Raw genomic sequence first — 6,276 nt, forward strand, 5'->3', positions numbered from 1 at the left:
TAAAAATAAAAACCATCATATGTACGCTTATGCTGCACCAGTAAAAGAAATATGAGCTAAAGTATAAAACCAAAGTTCAATATGTGGTAGGAGAAAACCACATACAAAGTTTGAGGTAGGCATGCAGACAGACACACACACACAGGGCATGCAAACACATTTCCTGTCACACCACACAAGGCGCCGTCTTCCTGTAAAGGACATGTTGTGTGTAAACTGCGAGAACGTGGCAGATATCTAAAGCCTCTTGATGGCTACGTACACTACAGTCGGTTTGCAGTATAAAATTTATAAGGATTGTGTGTACGTGGAGAAGACGTGTGGGAACACTGTTGCTAGTAAACACTTTCTAGGACGATCACACTGCTGTGCACAGTATCACTAAAATCGCGAGCTGCAGACACAAATCATGATGCTAAAAACATGCTCTTAATGGAAACGTTGATCGTGTTTGATTTACTAGTCAGGCCTATTTAGTGGCCCATGAGTGACATGACTAATGATCCTGTATGAGGTATTCAATTACTAAAGACCCTCGAATGAACCCAAATTAGAGACTCAGCTTCCTCATGTATTTTGTACTTTTAATAATTTGTGGTTATGTAATTGGAGATCAATACCTCCTGCTATATAATTAAATCACTGACTGAGAAAGTACACAATTTCTACACAAAAGACAAGCATCTGCAGGAGTGAAGGAGCTTGCACCACAGTAACAGAAAGTAAATTCAGCAGAGTCCAACCAGATCATGCCTTTAAATATATTCTGTTATTTTTTATTTCTATTTTATGTAAAATCAGGGGAAATCTACTATTATTTTCATGGTTCCAGGTCTTTGACCCAGTGTTTGGTATTCTGGACTTTGTGAATCTTATTAATTTATTATTGCTTTGATCGTGAAGAGTGGGTTACATTTTCTAGTTTAGTTTTTTCTTATGAGTTTTCTCATTATGCTATTTATCTGATTCAGGGTTATTTTAGGTTCTTCGGTTTCCTTTAGCGCTCCCCTCTTTCTGTCTTTTCCTCAGAGTCTCGTCTCTGTTTATTTACCTTGCTGTGTCGCTCTCTCTCTCTCTGTCCCTTGCTCTCTGTCCATCTCTCTCGCCCTCTCTTGTGCCCTCTCACTCTTTCCCTGCATCAAGTTGTGTGTCTTAGTCTGCATTTCAGTGCGTTTCCTTTTTTTTTTTGATAGTCCTTGTCTCTTGTGTTTTACGATCAGTTTCCTTCTCTTACTTGTTATGTCTAATTTGTTCCCACTGTGTTTCCCAGCTTGTGTATATATTGTCTCAGTCTCTCCGTGTCCCTTCTCGGAGTCTCTACTCGTTTGCCCTTGTGTCTCTCAAGTTTTGTATTTTTAGTATTTCCCACTTTAGGTTCTCGGTTCATTTTGGTTTTTCCTTGTTTTGTATCAACTTTAATAAATGGCTCGTTTTTGTTTAGTGGTTCCTGTTGTCCTGCGTAATCTGCTATTGGGTTCTCTCTCTTCCTCACACGACCTGCGGCCGCAGATATTGCCACTTTTTGCTTACTGTTAATTGAAAAATAAACAAACAGGTGGATCCCAACCTGAACAAAGACAATAAAAACATAGAGTTAAGCCCAAAAGTGACACAACAACTTTTAGGTCAAGGGGTCTAAGAAATGCACTGCATTAACTGTTTAAGATGTACAGCCATTTTCATTCACAGTTCCCATGTTCAGAGGCTCAAATGTAAATGGACAGTGGTGTCATGGTCAGGTGAGTGCTGGTCTTCCAATATTTTATGTAAATTAAAGCAGATATAATATCTGAAGATAATGTGTCAAACTTGTGTTTTGTAACTCTTCACTGGAATTCTTAACAGGAAACCCAAAGTGATATAAGTGATGGAGATCATCATTAGGTTGAAAAATTAAAATAAACCTACCACAGAGAGAGCAACAACTTCAGAAGTGGCCAAATCAACTATCTGGTTCAGTCTTGACAAGAATGAATTCACTGACCAGCTCAGCAATGCCAAAAGGTCTGAAAGACGACAGAAGACAACTGAAGTGGATGATCACAGATTATTTCCTTTGTTAAGAAAAACAACTTTACATCAACTTTGTTGATCTGACTGCATGCTTTCCACAGTCTAAAACATTACAAAGAGACAAGCCTCCTACTATGGGAAGTAAAACCTTAGTGCAATACAAAGCGTGTTTAGAGCGAGCAGACGTTAGACTCATGTGTGTCTGCTGACCACAACTGCTTCCTTATTAAACCTGAGGACCTTCCACTCCCACACACTTCCCCAACAGGCCAGAAACCATCTGCAGGCTAAATTTAGGCCTGCATATTAAGGGAGCTCCTCTTAAGGGAGCTGTGTGAGGTTAGAAGGTGTGTGGAGCTTTCCAGGATCTTTCTAAGTTTAGATTCTTCCGTTAAAGTCACGGTAATGAACAAGAACAGTGTATCATGAGTGTAACTTACATGCTTTAAGATCAAAACATCGATGGAAATTATATTGCTGTAATGCACATTAGGCTACGGGATGTAGCTTACAGTAAGTTTCTTATGTAATAGAAAGTATATCTCATATATTACACGAGCATCTTATCTGGTTTTGAAAATTTAAAGCTGAAAAGAAAAAAGAAGTTATAACCAATTTAACATGAGTGATGGCGATAATTAGTGATGATAAGGGGAAAAGCTCATTTTCGCGAGGTGTAATAAATGATAGATTTCTTGCTGTCTGGGGCAAAGAAGTGTGTCAGACTTTTTAGATAATAGATTTTTTTCTATCGACTTTGATATCTGATTCCTTTTATAAGGGCACGAGGAGAGGAATATATATATATATATCAGTTTCCTATAATGTTGGAGCCTGGCTATGATTGGAGGCTTTAGGACTCTTTCTATGAAGTCCTTGGTATAATCTACCAATTATACAACACCTGAGTCTGAAACACCTCCAGAAACTACATACACAGACACTTGTGAAAACACTACAGGCAGCTACATGGAACTAATTAAAAAATAAACATTGAAGGTGATTAGTTTTCTTTGTCACGTAAAAAGGATAAAAGTCATTTTAATATAAAGCATGACGGATCTGGGGAAAACAGTGTTTTCTTACTTGGACATGGAATACTTTCCAGAAAGATCCGTTGATTTTCATAACCATAAATCCATCCAGCCGTTCATTTTCTGAACAGCCTCTCCATTCGGGGTCACGGGGGTGGGTCTGCAGCCTGTCTCTGTCGTCAAAGGGCGAATGGCAGGGTTCACCATTTACAGGTCGCTAATCTATTACAGAGCCAACACAGAGGGACAGACAGTTTAGCATTACCAATTAAACTAGCATGCATGCACCTCGATTGTGGGAGGAAGGTATAGTAGCCGGAGAGAATCCACACAAGGTAAAACCTGAACCCTCCACCCAGAAAAGCCTCAGCCAAGAATCCTCTAGCTGTTTGGTGACCGTGCCAACCACTGCACCATAATGCCACGATTTCAAATAGACCTAACTTAGATATGTTTTGCTTATATCTATTAGTGAATTTAAAGGCATCATAATCAGTGTGGTGATTGTTTTTGTCAGGTGTATTTGTGCATTACTAGTGCATCTAAAAAAGTTCTTTTTTCCTAATTTATTTCTAAAAGATAAACTTTAATATGTTTTATATTTATTGCATGTAAATGTAAATATTTCAACCTTTTTTGCTTTAAATTTAATTTGATTATTATGGTTTGTAGCTCAAGATATTTAGTTATATTTCTTAAGATAGATCAAAAAAGGATTTAGAATAGAACTTCCGGAAAGCATGCTCATTTTATATGCTCAATACTTGATTATGACCTCTTTGATGAAGTGCTGCATCAATGAGGCGTAGCGTGGAGGGGATCAGGTTCCAGCACTGCTGAGGTGTTGGTCTGATAGCAGCCTTGAGATCCTCTGTTTTTCTGGGTTGGGTGATTCTCATCATCGGTACTCACAGTACTCAACAGAAATCATAGATTCTCTGTGGGATTCGGGTCAGAAAAGTTGGCTGCCCAATCAGACATGCCACACCATTTATTACTAGTTTTGGCACTGTGGGCAGGTGCTAAGTCCAGTTGGAAAAGGAAATCATCATCTCCATAAATGTTGTCAGCAGATGGAAGCAAGAAGTGGTCTGAAATCTCTTGGTAGAGGGCTGTGTTGACTTTGGACTTGATAAAACACAGCTGACCAACTATCACCACCACCAGCAGGTGACATGGCACCCCTAATCATCACAGATTGCAGAAATGTCACACTGGACTTAAAACACCTTGGATTCTGTCCCAGTCTTCCTCCAGACTCTAAATTGTGTTTAAAACTTACTTTCATCTGAAACCTTTGGACCACTGGGCAGCAGTCCAGTTCTTTCTCTCCTCACCCGGGTCAGATGCTGCTGCTGATGTCACTGGTTCAGGCATGGCCTGATATTAGGAATGCAACATTGGATATCCTTTCCTGCAGATGTCTGTGCGTGGTAGCGCTTGATGCACTGACAACAGCCTCAGTCCACTCCTTGTAAAGCCCAAGCTCTTCAGTTGACTTGTCCTGACAATTCTCTCTGGGCTGCGATCATCTCTGTTACTATCACACTTTTCCCTTCCAGGCAACCTTCTATTATTACGCTTCAATACATCACACTGCAAACAGCTAGCCTCTTCAGCACTGACCTTCTGTGGCCTAACCTCTTTGTGGAGGTTGTTGTGGATTTTCATCTTGACAACTGTCAATCAGCAGTCTTCCCTATGATTGTGGTTGTGTCTAATAAACTAAACTGAAAGACACAAAGCAAAACTCCAGTGTCACCTCTCATTTCTTTATATTTAAGATCTTTTATATTTTTATATTATATTAAGAAAATGGGAAATAGGTGCTGGGATTTATTGAAACATGTACAAACAAACATGGAAATACAGCATTTAAGACAAAAACGGAGGTTGTACAATTCTAATGAGCTTGAACATCAATAATTAGTATGACCACATTTATTCTTCAACACAGCCTAAACTCTGTCAAGATGATCCCGCCTCCATCATGTTTTACAGATGATTGTAGATACTGTTGTATCTCTACCTGACTTCCTTCGTACATATTGATGACAATTTGAACCAAAACATTTAAATTTGGATTCATCACTCCATAAGACCTGTTGCCACTTATTTTCAGATCAGTTCTCATGTGATCTGGCATATAACAGCATTCTCTCCCCTTTCCCCTCATTGAGGATGGCTTCTTGACAGCCATTCTTGAAATGAGACCATTTCTGAGCGGGCTTCAGTGAACTGGAACAGCTGAATGAACAGCTGCACCCCAGAAGGGGTGTCTGTAGCTCAAGAGGTAGAGCAGGACACCTACTAACTGGAAGGGTTGTGGTCCAGTCCTTGGCTGCTCCGGTCTGCATGCCCAAGTATCCTTGGGGAAGATACTGAACCCCAAGTTGCTCTCTGATATATTACTTATATAAAAGTATCAATGTGTGTAAATGTTAGATGGAAAGTCAGAAATGTTAAGGAAAAAAGCACATGTGTCAATGAGTGCATGTTGTGTAAAGCACTGAGTGCTAGAGCAGAAAAGTGCTGTATAAGAATCATTGACTGGAAGACGACATTTACCATCTCTGAGGTGCTGTGTCTTTGCTAATTGTTTTTTTTTTAAGCACACGACTCTCAGACACTCTGATGCATTTTTTAGGCCTGTCACTTCTTTTGTTCTCGACATGTCCAGTTTCCTCAATATTTTAGGGAGGCATTGCACACCATGCTAAGATATGCCAAGCTTTCTGCACATAGCACTTTGGGATTCACCTTGTTGGTGCAAAAATGATAACAAAATTTGACACAGTTTATCTCTGGCATTTTCCATAGATTCAACTAAAGAAATTTGAACAAACGATTTTTGTGACAAGCTGCTAGTAACAAAATGCCTAAAAATGCCATTTAAAATTGTTTATTTGCTAAGTCATCTGTTATGTGTAAACAACACCGGTTCTTCCCATTGGTAAGGTACTTTTTAATGCTTGGTTCATAGGTCAGGGTCAAGCGACTCAACAAAGAAACAAAAAACAAAAAATATTCTTCTTAAAATTATGCGTTTAAAGTTTGGAAGACCTCTAGAAAACCCAAAGAACTGTTATTAAAAACAGCTTTTTGGAAGTAAAATACAAAGAAAGGTGAAAAGTGACTCAAAACCTTTGCACACTACTTTTTGCTCAAAATCATAATGAAATATTCTAAAAATCTGAGATACTGAATTTCTGAGTTTCACCAGCCATAA

The sequence above is a fragment of the Simochromis diagramma genome, unplaced genomic scaffold (assembly GCF_900408965.1).
Source record: "Simochromis diagramma unplaced genomic scaffold, fSimDia1.1 OVJJ01000205.1, whole genome shotgun sequence".
Classification (NCBI taxonomy): Eukaryota; Metazoa; Chordata; class Actinopteri; order Cichliformes; family Cichlidae; genus Simochromis; species Simochromis diagramma.